We start from the raw sequence: 12,668 nt of genomic DNA on the forward strand, positions 1-12,668 counted from the left end.
AAATGTTTCAACAATTAAATGCTTTGTTACATAAAATATTATAGAAAATCATTATTTGATATCATAATGACAATATTTTATATGCAGGCAGTTTAAATTTGAATTCCTGTGCCATCGCTAGTGTTTCGTGCGACTGCACCTTGCGACCACATGGATTGGGACCAGATTGCGACGGGGGTGCGCCCTCTGTCGGTATAAAACTGTGAGCCAATCAAGTGGTCATTGCGCAGTACAGGTGCGCAGACAACCACAACAATCTTGAAGAAATGCCGTAGCAGAGAAGAACCAAAACTATCAGATAGCTGGATTTTGGAGAAGTATTTTGACACTTTTGAAAGTATTCCGTCCTAAATATGCTTGTCAAGTGGATTCAAGTCTTCCCATGAATGTTATTACTCTGTGATTTGGACGTAACCAGGAGAAACAAGCTTGCAACCTAAAGTTAACAACGGAGTCGAGGTAGGCCGATTCTTATGACACCTGTCATGGGGTCGTTTTGTAATATTTATAATTAATTAACACCACCGAAACGCGGATGGCAGTTTTTAGTATCTTAACCGTCCTATTTTAAGTGAATCCCCACGGCCAGTTTTTACAGTGCCTTACAACTAATATGGGCGTATATGCCGTCTCACTGGCTATCTTACAAGTATTTCGCAAGGTCGCTCTCCGACAGCGACGACACCACGGGACCCTTCGTGACCGCTTAAACTTTGTGATCAAAGACTATTGTCCGTCGCACGTCCTTTGGCGAAATTTCAAAATATTCCGGTAGACTCAACGCCGGTCTCCCTGTAAATCCCATACCTTTGCCAAATAATTGATCCCATCTATTTATGTCGCTCTAAGACTTCGAGCTTACATGTTAAGATCAAACTTACCCGTATCCCATACCAACCACGTAAACTACTCACTTCGAAGTACAGTTTTAGTCATGGCCCTCCCCTTCCCTAATTTATTCACGAAAATACCTCGTCATTGAGAGCAATTTTAGAGTCAATCACCGTAATCATCGATTATTACAAATGCAACGATTGACATAGTGTGTCAGTATACGTGTACATCAGTCTGTGTATGGAGGGACTGTGGTCTAGGTGTTCATGGATTACATCCATGTGTAGGTGTTCGTGTACATGTGCAAATATTTCTCTGGCCCGTGTAGCAAAAGTCAGTGTAAGAATCCCTTAATAATTCAGAAACAAACTACATTCGCGATTTTCCTTCCCAAATGTCAGAAATGAACCCATGGTAACTTTCAGAAACTAGTCATCGTGGCACTTGAATATCCGATCTTCAGTGAACTCCAGTCTTTTTAAATACAAATGTCTCGGTTGTTAGAAAGTCATAGCTGAATATGAAAGGAGACCCTAATGCGAGGGTTTAGTGTCTTTTATTGAAATCTAACAATGGCCTGTGTGGCGGTATTTATTCAGAAATCCCCGACCAAAGCCTATTCAAAGTGTGTTTGTTTTACTTGTCACAGTCCTCGGTAGAACAGTGTCGGGTTAGGTGGGGTGACTTCCCTATGTGTGGCCTAGTGGTCTGTCCCCAGTGTTCTAACTGGATTGTACTCTTTTGTTATGCCCCTGAATCTGACCTTTCTTTGAAAAGACAGTGGGTAGTCTAAACTCTGTGGTCACCCCTATAGTATGTTCCAGTGTTTTTTAACTCCCTACGACCTGCTGTGTACAAAACAGAAACCTTGACAGCTTATAGGATACCTGCAGTGGTTGTTTGACATCTGTAACTATGACAACATCCCCTGTCAGTATCTATGTAAAAGCCTATATTTCCCAGGGTGATCACAGTGGTGTTACTTTGAAATGTACATGTATATGGTATGATGTCAGAAGTTGTGTTTTACTACTTCTTTACATACAGGTAAAGTTTTGACTGTTTCAGTCAAAAGGATACAATTCACCATTACAACATTTCAGCACAAAATATGGGACGATGTGTTTTGCTTCCACATTCGGTAGTCCAAGATGTCACTCACACTTTTGAATGTTTCAGTCAAAAGGTTAAAGATTCAAGACTCGAAGCAACTGCATTTTGTCCCAAACTTTTTTGTATTTGTAATTTTGTTTTTTGCAAGACCTAACAATTTCTATTGTCAATCTACAGTGTACACAGTCAATAATAAAATATGAAAGGACTTTTGCCTCTAAGGTAGAATGGGCCTTGGGGACAGATATTCAGATTCTCAAACTTTTAAAAATTCTTTTCTGATATACCACTTGTGGGGGCTCATTTTAAAGCTCTTGGTGTAAGAAAACTTTTTAAAGACTTAGTTTTTCTGAATTCGAAAATTGTATTTTTCTCCATAGAGTTAAGATAGGGATGGCGGCCATTTTGATAAATCTTTGGCTATTTGTTTCTCTAGTACAAAAATTTGCACTGTGACCCCAATTTTGATTCTTGATTTTAAAAGAGAATGGTTGAAAGATTCCTCAAGGAAAGTTTGAGCAAAAGTGTAAATCTCTCACTTTTGAGGTGCATACCACCTTAAATGAAAAGGAATAATTAAATGTATGAAGTAACAGTTAGCCCTACATCAACAGGTTGGATTAACATTATCTTCATAAAATTCAGCACATTTCTTTCTGCAGAATGGAACATATCATGTGGCTTTCACCAAAATCTAAAAAAAATGTTATCGATGACAATCTGCAAAGAACAGCGTACAATAAGCTTTGCACTTTTACATTGTACATATGAACACTGAGCATATACCGGTAGTTCTTCACATTACACATTCTCTGTAAGTGTACTTCTGTATATGTATACACTCCTTGTTGATCAATATTTTAAATTTTACATCACTCTAATACTGTATGAATTTAGTTAACACTGTGTTATATAAATATGATTATTGTGGTTATAGCAAACAATATGAAGTATCATCTGTAAGTTAAATGTACTACAGGAAGCCAAAGCAAACAGAGTGATTGTTAGACGTATTTGAACTGGGGTTGTTTTATTGTTCAGTGCTGTGCTGATGTGGAGGCAAACAGGTGTCGAAATGAGAATTTTACTGCTTTGTGTTTGAGAGTGGAGTAGAATTATATAGACCCAGGTCCATTGTGGTAGACTGACCAACATGTACATGCACCTCAATCAAAGCAAATGCCTTTATTCAATAAGCTGTAGGACTAGACTGTAAGTTTAAACTCACCAGATGAAGCTAGAGCTTTAACACTGCTACATTCAGGGTAAAACTTCTCATTTTGTAACTTGCAAGAGATGTACAAAAATATGTGTATTCTTATTCCAAAACAATATGTACTCGTAGTTGTCAGAATCTACTTTACTGATATGGCTTCATCTAGCTGACATTCTGAATTCAAGAAATACACGTACATGTACTGTACGTAGCAGCCAACATTGTATCTGAAGAAATATGTAACATTTGGCATAAATTATTCAGTTTGTTGATATTGGTGTTTAAAACGATATCATACTAGAGTGACATTATTTATATGAAGAAGTCATTTCAATGATATTATGAGAACATTTTCATGAAATGCAAATAATTTTTGTAGACTCTTCCATAAACACTTTAAGAGCTAGTAGCTGTAGTTTTTGATAATTTTGCCATTAATTTTTGTTTTTGTGTAAAGTTTCCTATATAGCTTGTCAACATGTGCACCTATACCTGTATAATGCACTGTTAATTTGTACATTGAATTCTATCTAGTCCAGACCAGAATCATTGGCAATGCAGTTAACCCTTTGAGCGCCAAAGTCGCTTTTATAAAATACATCCCAGTCAATTTTTTTCTGAGTTTTGCCAATATTTTGACAAAAAACTGTCGCCAATGAAATGTGATACCCATTTGGTCTAAAATGATCAAAAATGTACAAAAAAAAATTATAAAGACTAGTAAAATGTTGCACTAAAATTTTGGTTGGGAAAATTACGGCACTCAGAGGGTAAATAATATATGTATAACTGTACGGGCTGAGTTGACAGGCTGTATGTCTTGAGGAGTAGAACAAGGAATTGTAGTTGGCATACATGTACAAACCAAATTAGAGAAAATGTCATCAAAAGTTAAAATGAAACACTCAAACTTTTGCTCAGATTTTCCTCCAGCAAATTTTAACCTTTTTCTTTCAAAACCAAGAATAAAAATCAGGGGTCACCATTCAAATTTTGGTACTTGAGCATTGAATGAGGCAAAATTCACAAGTAATGATATGGTGGCCATCCCTGTGATATCTCTGTAGGGAAAAATAAAATTCCAGATTTTCACAAAACTACACCGGTGAAAACTTTACCTACTCCTAGCTTCAAACTAAGCCCCCACAAGTTGTGGACCAAAACAGGAATTGTAAATGTTTCTGAGTCTGAATATCTGTCCCTGAGGCACATTCTACCTTAAATCAAAACTACCACTGTGTGTACACCACATATGTAGACAGTTCAGAAAGGCAAGTGCATGTTAACAGACAGGTACAGTGTAGTTTTATTATCTTATGCATAGATGATAGAACCACTACATGTAGTTCTATCTAAAACCATACACATTCTCTCTCGTGCACTCTTGTAATCTTTAATTTTGGATGTTGTGCATTGATAGTGAAATCATCTTTGCAAAAGTTGATACTAATAGTTTTAGTCCAGTGTGAGGCTTTGATACACACAGAGCCAGTATTCCTTTTCTGTTCTATATTTGAATCTGGCCATGTAAACAGTCGTTTGTCGGCAGATGTATGTCTTCGCCCCAGGCGCTCAGTAAAACACTTCCATCAAATTAGAAGCTGCCGGGGCCCCCCTTCTCTCTTTGCCAAGTTTATTTTTAACCTCAATTTATCATCCAAATATTTGCCCCCCTCTGAGTGTAAGTAAATTGAATGGGTTTGATAACATCTCCTGGAGTATTTTCCTCACCACACACCATGCAATTTACCCAAATTGATTAGTCCTTGGGTAAGTCTGTGTCTATTACCGTAGACTAGGCAAAGATTGTACAAATTGTGAGAGTTGAATTGAGTGTTCTCAAGTTACCAGAAAGTTCACATTTGTCGCAAAAGTTTTTACTTATAATTTAATTTGGGAAATGTTTAATGGATTGCGAGAGAGTTCCGGTAAATACATTCTGCAATCGGAAGTTTCCAATTGTTTTCTTAATCATGTTATAACTCTGTAATTAAACATGAAAATGTGTCACAGCTTGTCTGTGGAGGGAAGTCTGTGAATTTAATCAAGTACACAATGTATGTGTTAGCCTGGACCCCAGTCTCCGCTTTTGGCCTTCATCCACACTCCTGAGGCACAGAGGCCTAAGAAATAGGGTCTAGGGTACTACGTGTATGTATGGGTGAAATCAGTACATGTTACATGTAGTGTGCACCTTGAAAGTGAAAGACTTACTTCTGCTCAAACTTTCCTCAAAGTTTTAGTCGTTCACTTTCCAAAATCAAGAATACAAAACAGGATAGGATAGCATAAGATATTTTTGTTCTACTGAATAAAATAAGCTTGATAAATATACTAATATTTAAAAATTTAAAATGACCTCTATCCCATTTTAATTCTGTGGAGAAAAATTTTCATGAAAACATGACTCGCTTGACATTGACACAATAACAGTAGAAACTTTACTTGCTCGAAGAGCTTTAAAATTAGTTCATACAAGGGGTATACAGTAAATATTAGAAAAGCATGTTGAAAAATTTTAGATTTCGTATATCTGTCCCCGAGGTGCATGTTACTGTACATATAATTTGATCTGTGTGTTTGTTTGTACAAATTATGATCCTTGCTGCCTTGTTATTGTGGTAGCAGTGATCCAACCAAAAGTGTTGTAGAAAAAGTTTGGTTATACATGTACATGTACGTTGCATTTAGAAAGTGTACAATCTTGGGTAATTTCTCTCAGCAACAATAACCCCATCTCTAGAATCCCTCCAAAATAAATCTATGTGGTATCAGTGTATGGTTGATGTCTTGGACCATACCACTTGCAATGGAGGGGAGGTAGTTGTATACATGGGGTCAATGACTGCTAGCTGGTTTATCAGGACAGCTCTAAGCAAACTTAGGTCTGCAGGTCTGGGAGTTTCAGTGCACTTGGTCAAAGTTCATCACTGTTGGAATTTTTCTGTGATTGCTGCGGCGGCTTTATTACACTTTGTGAATTGCCGCAATAACACCACTTACAGATGTTACTAAGGGTATATTCCTGGTCTTAAACTCTGAAAAGTGTGGATAATATGGTTGCGTGAGTTAATAACTGTTGAGCAGCAACAGGTTTGACAACACTGGTGTTCATGTGCTTGCCATACATGTAGCTGATACAAATAGTAATATTTGATCATAATTTCATGTCGGGAAGGTGTTGTCAAAATTATTTTTGCAATCCAAACTTCAAGATTACTGCACCAGTATATTTTGCTTGAATTGACACAGAGCTTGCTTGCCTTGAATCTGTCCCATGTTTCTCAGTTTTATATCAGTTTATATTTTTGACCATCTCTTCACAAGCCTGGTCCTTCATGTACATGTATGGTCCCTCATATACATGTACCAATAGTCTCTGTAAAGTTAGTCTAGAACCTCTTCTTGGTTATGGTTTAAGATTGCATTGTTGAATATCAGTACTGGCTTGTAGTGATTTCAATCTTTAACAGCCTGCAACACAACATACAATATAATAATAATAACTTTATTGACGTTATTCCCTCAAAGGTGAACATAGTCAAGAACTAATACTACAAAAATAAGAAAAGGATACTTATCAAAAAATAATAAATATATATATATATATATATATATATATATATATATATATATATATATATATATATATATATATATATAAGTATAAGATATAACTTTATGCAGAATATGAAATGTTGGGTAATCTAAAAAAATATCTGTTTCTTGGATAAATGTTTGTGAGGTATATCATGCTATCTGTATTACTCATTATGTAGCAAAATTTGGCTTGCAAATCCCAGTTGTTGAAGTTTTCATTGTTGACTGCTATCGAGTCTATAACAATTTTTGTCGTGATTGTGTATGACATGGACAACACATGATATAATGAAATTCGTCCTACAACATACAATATCAGAATTCACACTGATTAAGGTAGTATACGCCTCGAAAGTGAAAGGCTTAAACTTTTGCTCAAACTTTCCTCAATGAAACTTTCAACCATTTACTTGCAAAAGCAAAAATCAAGATCAGGGGTCACCGTGCAAAGTTTGGTACTAGCGAAACAAATTACCAAACATTCTGCAGTATTTTAAATTCAAAACGGCTGCCATCCCTGTGTTAATTCTATGGGGGGAAAATTTAATTTTGGATTTTCGAAAAACTAAGATGATGAGTTTTTCTTTCTTCAAGAGCTTTAACCCTTTCACCCCCAGTTCCCTGTATACAGGTCCAACTTTACCATAGAAAACAATGGATTTGGGACAAACCATGGTGGTGAAAGAGTTAAAATGAGCCCCAACAAGTGGTAGATCAGAAAAGAATTGTTGAAAATTTGAGAGTCCGAATATCTGTTCCAGAGGTTAGTTCTTCTTGGAGGCGACACACATGATAATTTGTTATTGCTCTCTTCATCGTCCTGTGCCACTTGGTACTTTAACCCTTTGAGTGCTGTAATCTTTCCAACCAAAATTTTAGTGCAACATTTTTACCAAATTTTATGAATTTTTCTGTAATTCTTTTGAAAATTTGGACCAAATGGATAGCATTTTACACAGACTTCAGCTTTGGGTCAAAATTTTGGGTTAAATCTGAAAAAATGTTTAGACCTGAAAAAATATTGTCTAGGTTATATTTTATAAAGGTGACAAAAATTGACTTTGGCACTCAAAGGGTTAATAGCAACTGATAGACAAAAATCTAACACCAAGATATTGTGACTGTCCTAATGCACAAGAAACCACTGTGTGTTTGCGGAAAATAGATATTCTACATGTATTTCAAGTAATTTAATCAAGAATCAACAATTGTTTATGTTAATGACATGTGGAGCAGTGTACATATGTCAGGCAGTGTTTTTAAGTTACTTTTCACAGTGAAGATGAATTTGTAAAGTTCATTTATTCAGGGAAGTACATGTAAGCAAGTAACACACACAAAAGATGATGACTTGTGTGCTTGAAGGGACACCATAACTTGTGTTTTCACAATTTTTGTTCTGTAAAACTAATCCATTTACCTACATGTGATGTACTGAAACGTTCTCTATAAGGGGTTTTGAAGGATGGGCCACTACTCTGTTTTTCTTGCAATCTATTCATTAACAACATAGCAACACATTTTCACGACAAAATAGTATGCAAATTATGTATTCTTATGTAAATTGTCACCTCTCTGTTTTTCCAAGCTGATGAGAAGACTGTGGAAGGACCATGTTCTCATGTTGAAATACAAACACTAGTATTGTGTACATACCATAATATAATATTGTTGTTGACAAATGAGTTAAAGTCCAAACTAAAATTCAGTTTCAAAATCTGACACATTGCACACACACATAAATACTTCCATGTTGTTGGTGAAAGGTCATATTAAGTACATACAGTAGCTGCACTGAAAATTCTATTTGATGCAATTGTTCTCCCATTTAAGAGACAACACAGGAACAAAAGACAGCTTATGTCGTCAGCTGTCATCCACTGACTGGAACACAGAGAGATCACTTCTTGCACAAAACATTTTAAAACTTCAGTTCTGTGGTGGTTGAGTGAGCACACGTTGATATACATGTTTCCAGGCCATAATGAATATTGTGTAAATGGATTGTAAAGTTTTGTTTTTAAAAGTTGGTAATGAACAAATTATTGTGGTCACAAATTCATTGTCGCTGATGACCTAACTTCAGTGAATCCAGAGATACATAGACAAACACAATGGGAGGTTATTTGAACTTCTTTTGTTTTTGTTAGACAATTATAGGTGCGAAATATTGTTTATGGGTGTGCTCAATCTGTGGGATTGAGAGTTTCCCCTTTAATGACTAAATGTGTAACTAGCTCTTTTGAGTGGTGTTTATCATAGACCATCTAGTTTCTTGAGGGTCTATGGTGTCAATCTGTGGGATTGAAAGTTTCCCTTTTAATGACTAAATGTGTAACTAGCTCTTTTGAGTGGTGTTTTATCATACACCATCTAGTTTTCTTTAGGGTCTATGGTTTACATACTTCAACCGAAGACAAAATTTAAAAAGCAGCAAAGAAACTCCGGACAAAGTGAGATGAGAATAGATTACTTGTATTCTGTTTGACAATTTCAGAAATTCAGAGGCTAACATTGATACATGTACACATTTCTGTAAATTTATTTATCAAGACACCCAAGTTATTGTCACTGTTATATCAGCATCAAGGTAGAAAGTGTCACAAGGACAGATATTCACTCCCTTAAACTTTTAAAATACATGTACTTTTTGGTCTACTTTATTGGGCTTATTTTGAGGCTCACAGACTAAATGAAGTTTTCACCAGCTTGCATTACATGTATTTCTGTGACGATCAGAAATTTATCTTTCCTGTAGAGTTAACAGAGCCATTTTGAATTTCAAGTGTTGGTAGATATTGTGTAATTTTGCATTTTGTAATTTTGCAAGGGGCCGCTAAATTTGTTCTTGATATTGTGAAAGGGATCGATATCCTTGAAGTTGCCTTTCAGCAAGTTTGAGCAAAAGTTTAACCCTTTCACCACCATGGTTTGAGCCGATAGCATTGTTTTCTGTGGTAAAGTTAGACCTCTAGACAGGGAAATGGGGGGTGGCTAAGGGTCTTTCAATTTTAAGGTGCATACTACACATACCTTACTGTTTGAAGGATAGTGGCTGTAAGTTTTGATAATTTTTGATAGTATTTTTTCCATTTAAATATTTTTTGTTTTATAAAGCAAAGACAACCTTGGTTTTCTTCCCTTGATGTGTCGAATTGCAAAATAATTAATGCCACAATGTCAACACCAGTGAAATTTGTGATGTCATGCCCCCACATTATTAGTCATATACTGTATGCCATTAGCCAGCATTATGGCCCCAGTCCATGTTTTCCACATCTACAGATTCCCCAGCATTGCCAAAACTATAAAATAATAGCAGTAAGTAATGTACCCCCTCCCATCCTATAATAGACTAATCACAAGCAAACTTTGCATGAATGTACATGTACTCTACTCCCGACTCTACTTCATCTCATACCGGTATACGTTGTATGATTATGTCGCCCGAACCCAAAGTTTGCTTTCGTCCATTATGGGCCATGAAGGGGTACATCATGGCTTTTAAAATATTGTTGATAAACAATGACATTTGAAATCGCATGCATATAATGGCTGTGCTGATAAGTTGATAACGCAACATCACCACATGGTTTTGGAGTAAATATTGAACAAAAACTACATTGTACTTGTACATATTACAGACAGAACAAGAATTCTGAAGTACATCAGTGATGGCTGAAAAAAGACATTATCAAGAAAACAAATCATTGATGAGAACAATTATGAACTTCAGTCGATGAAAAGAAATGGTTTTCTTCTGAGAAATTTGAGCATTGGCGTTCAATCTGAACAATTATGGTTTTCTTCTCACCATAGGTATGCAGACTCCTTTCTACCAGGCATTGTTTTGATTGAATGACTTTTTACATTCACAATGCATTTTAACCACTAGAGTCCCCAGTGTCAGGGGAGAAAGTTCTCATAAAAACACAGATTACATTCAAAATGTTGTTTGAATGAAAGGGTGATATCGACCCAATATCAAAGCCTGGCCAAAAAGGGCAAAAAAGTTGTTTCTTGTCCTGAGTACTTCCATACTTTTGGGCAGAAGATACTCAATTTACAGTGATAGACTGCACTTTTCATGTCTCGTATTAGACTTTCTATTTCAATACACTTATTTGTGTGGAAACTATGTGTGGCACAGTGTTCCATTGGACTTTTAGCCTGTCAGCACTGATGGTTTGACCCAATCCCATTGCTTGCAATTGGTAGAGTGGACTTAGGTATAGGCAAATTAGGTGAAAACTGAAACTGACAAATCTATGTACAATTCTCAACTCTATTGGGGAAACGTAAGAATTTCTTGAAATCTCTATTACTCATCCTTGTGCCAATACTGACCGAATCTAGAATGCACAGAATTTCTTGTAAATTTGCTGTAGATATGTGTCAGATTTAGGAATTGATGCAGAAATCTGCTGATCAGATCATTCTCCATTGATCTAAGTTTCATACAGTAAGCAAAAAAAAAAAAATTCAAATAGGTTGTCTTAAACTCAAGTGAAGGCTGACGAGAAACAACTTATTTTATTTGTATGGCCTTAACCAACTCGGTAACAGTGTTCATGACCAATTAAAGTTAAAAAGAAAAACATGGGACAGCTCATTGTCAGTCAAGGTGTTTTATGAAGGTGTACCGGTAATCCCTGTCAAAAGAAAGCTGTGATAAAATATTGTGAAAGATTCATCCTGTGTTCCCCTCTAGGGGAATCAAACCTCTATCTGCTACTTAGTGTTCTTATTTTACACTGAAATAAGATGATCTATACATCTACAAAGAGATGATTAACCCTCAATGGGATGTTCATGGTCATTGTGACAAATAACGGGAAACTTGAAATATGTGTGGATGAGTAAATTGTCGGATAATAGTCTCTTTTGACTGAGTGCTTAAGCGCTGAGAATACAGTACACACATGTAGTTGTGAGATAGGTGAACATCATTACATGTACAGTACCTGCCTATGCTTATGGTGACACTCAATATTGGCTGAGGATCGAAGGTTTGTTTGTAATATTTTCTATCTTTTGAAAGATCTTTCGAATGAAATTCTCATAAAATATACATTGCAAATTGTTACAGCACCCTAAATGGCTATAGCTAACATGTTTCTGGCATTTGTTCAGGCCAAGTACAGAAATAAGCCATATTTCAACACCCAAGCTGTACATGATGTACCGTATTTAACAAATCCATGATAGATATCTGAAGAGGTAGGGTATGGTTAATTCCTCCCAGATAGAATACATGTACTTTATACCAAAGAAAACTTTAGTCTGATGTAATTGTTTGTGGTCCGTCCATAAACACGAATGACAGTGTAAAACTGTACATTCAGTACAATTTTGGAGGGGGGGGGTAAATAATTCGCAAATCATATCCTAGCTGTGCCAAGGGAATTTGATCATCACAACACACACTGCATTGTGTGTAGAATTTTGACAGATATAAAATCCTATTGAAATTATCTACATGTAGATATAGCCTGCCTCTATATTTCTGCAACATTGTGTATTTGACATACATTTGTAGCCTGTGAATTGTGAATTTGATAATTGCTTGGGAAAATATGTCAAAAAATGTCTCCTAATAGGTGAGCACCTGATGGAAAACATTGATACATGAACGTGCATTACCAACATAAAAACTCCCAATCCAGCTGGTAAAAATCACTGTATGGTACCTACAATGCTATGTCAAAGACAATTTTGCTCGTCCATTGACTCAAAACAGTTACGTACATGTACAGTGTAGAACTGCCTTCAGGTGCTAAATCATAAACGTTAATGTGAACATTGTCAAGAATCGTGTACAAATGCAGATGTAGTAATCAGTACTTTCATTTTAGATGTACATGTACATGTGCCGGTATTGTACATGTATGCATTTACTTTGAAA

At 35.9% G+C, this 12,668-nt stretch overlaps 1 protein-coding gene across 1 annotated transcript in view; it reads left to right on the plus strand.

The window, feature by feature from the left end:
* Positions 1-245: 245 nt before the first annotated feature.
* The window catches only part of LOC139152084 (serine/threonine-protein kinase 33-like), a 60,530-nt gene continuing 48,107 nt past the window's right edge, over positions 246-12,668 (plus strand). Inside the window, exon 1 of the mRNA XM_070725180.1 lies at positions 246-459. The gene's annotated coding sequence lies outside the window, so the exon portion shown is untranslated. The remainder of the gene's footprint in view (positions 460-12,668) is intronic.

The sequence above is a fragment of the Ptychodera flava genome, chromosome 2 (genome assembly GCF_041260155.1).
Source record: "Ptychodera flava strain L36383 chromosome 2, AS_Pfla_20210202, whole genome shotgun sequence".
In the NCBI taxonomy this organism is placed as follows: Eukaryota; Metazoa; Hemichordata; class Enteropneusta; family Ptychoderidae; genus Ptychodera; species Ptychodera flava.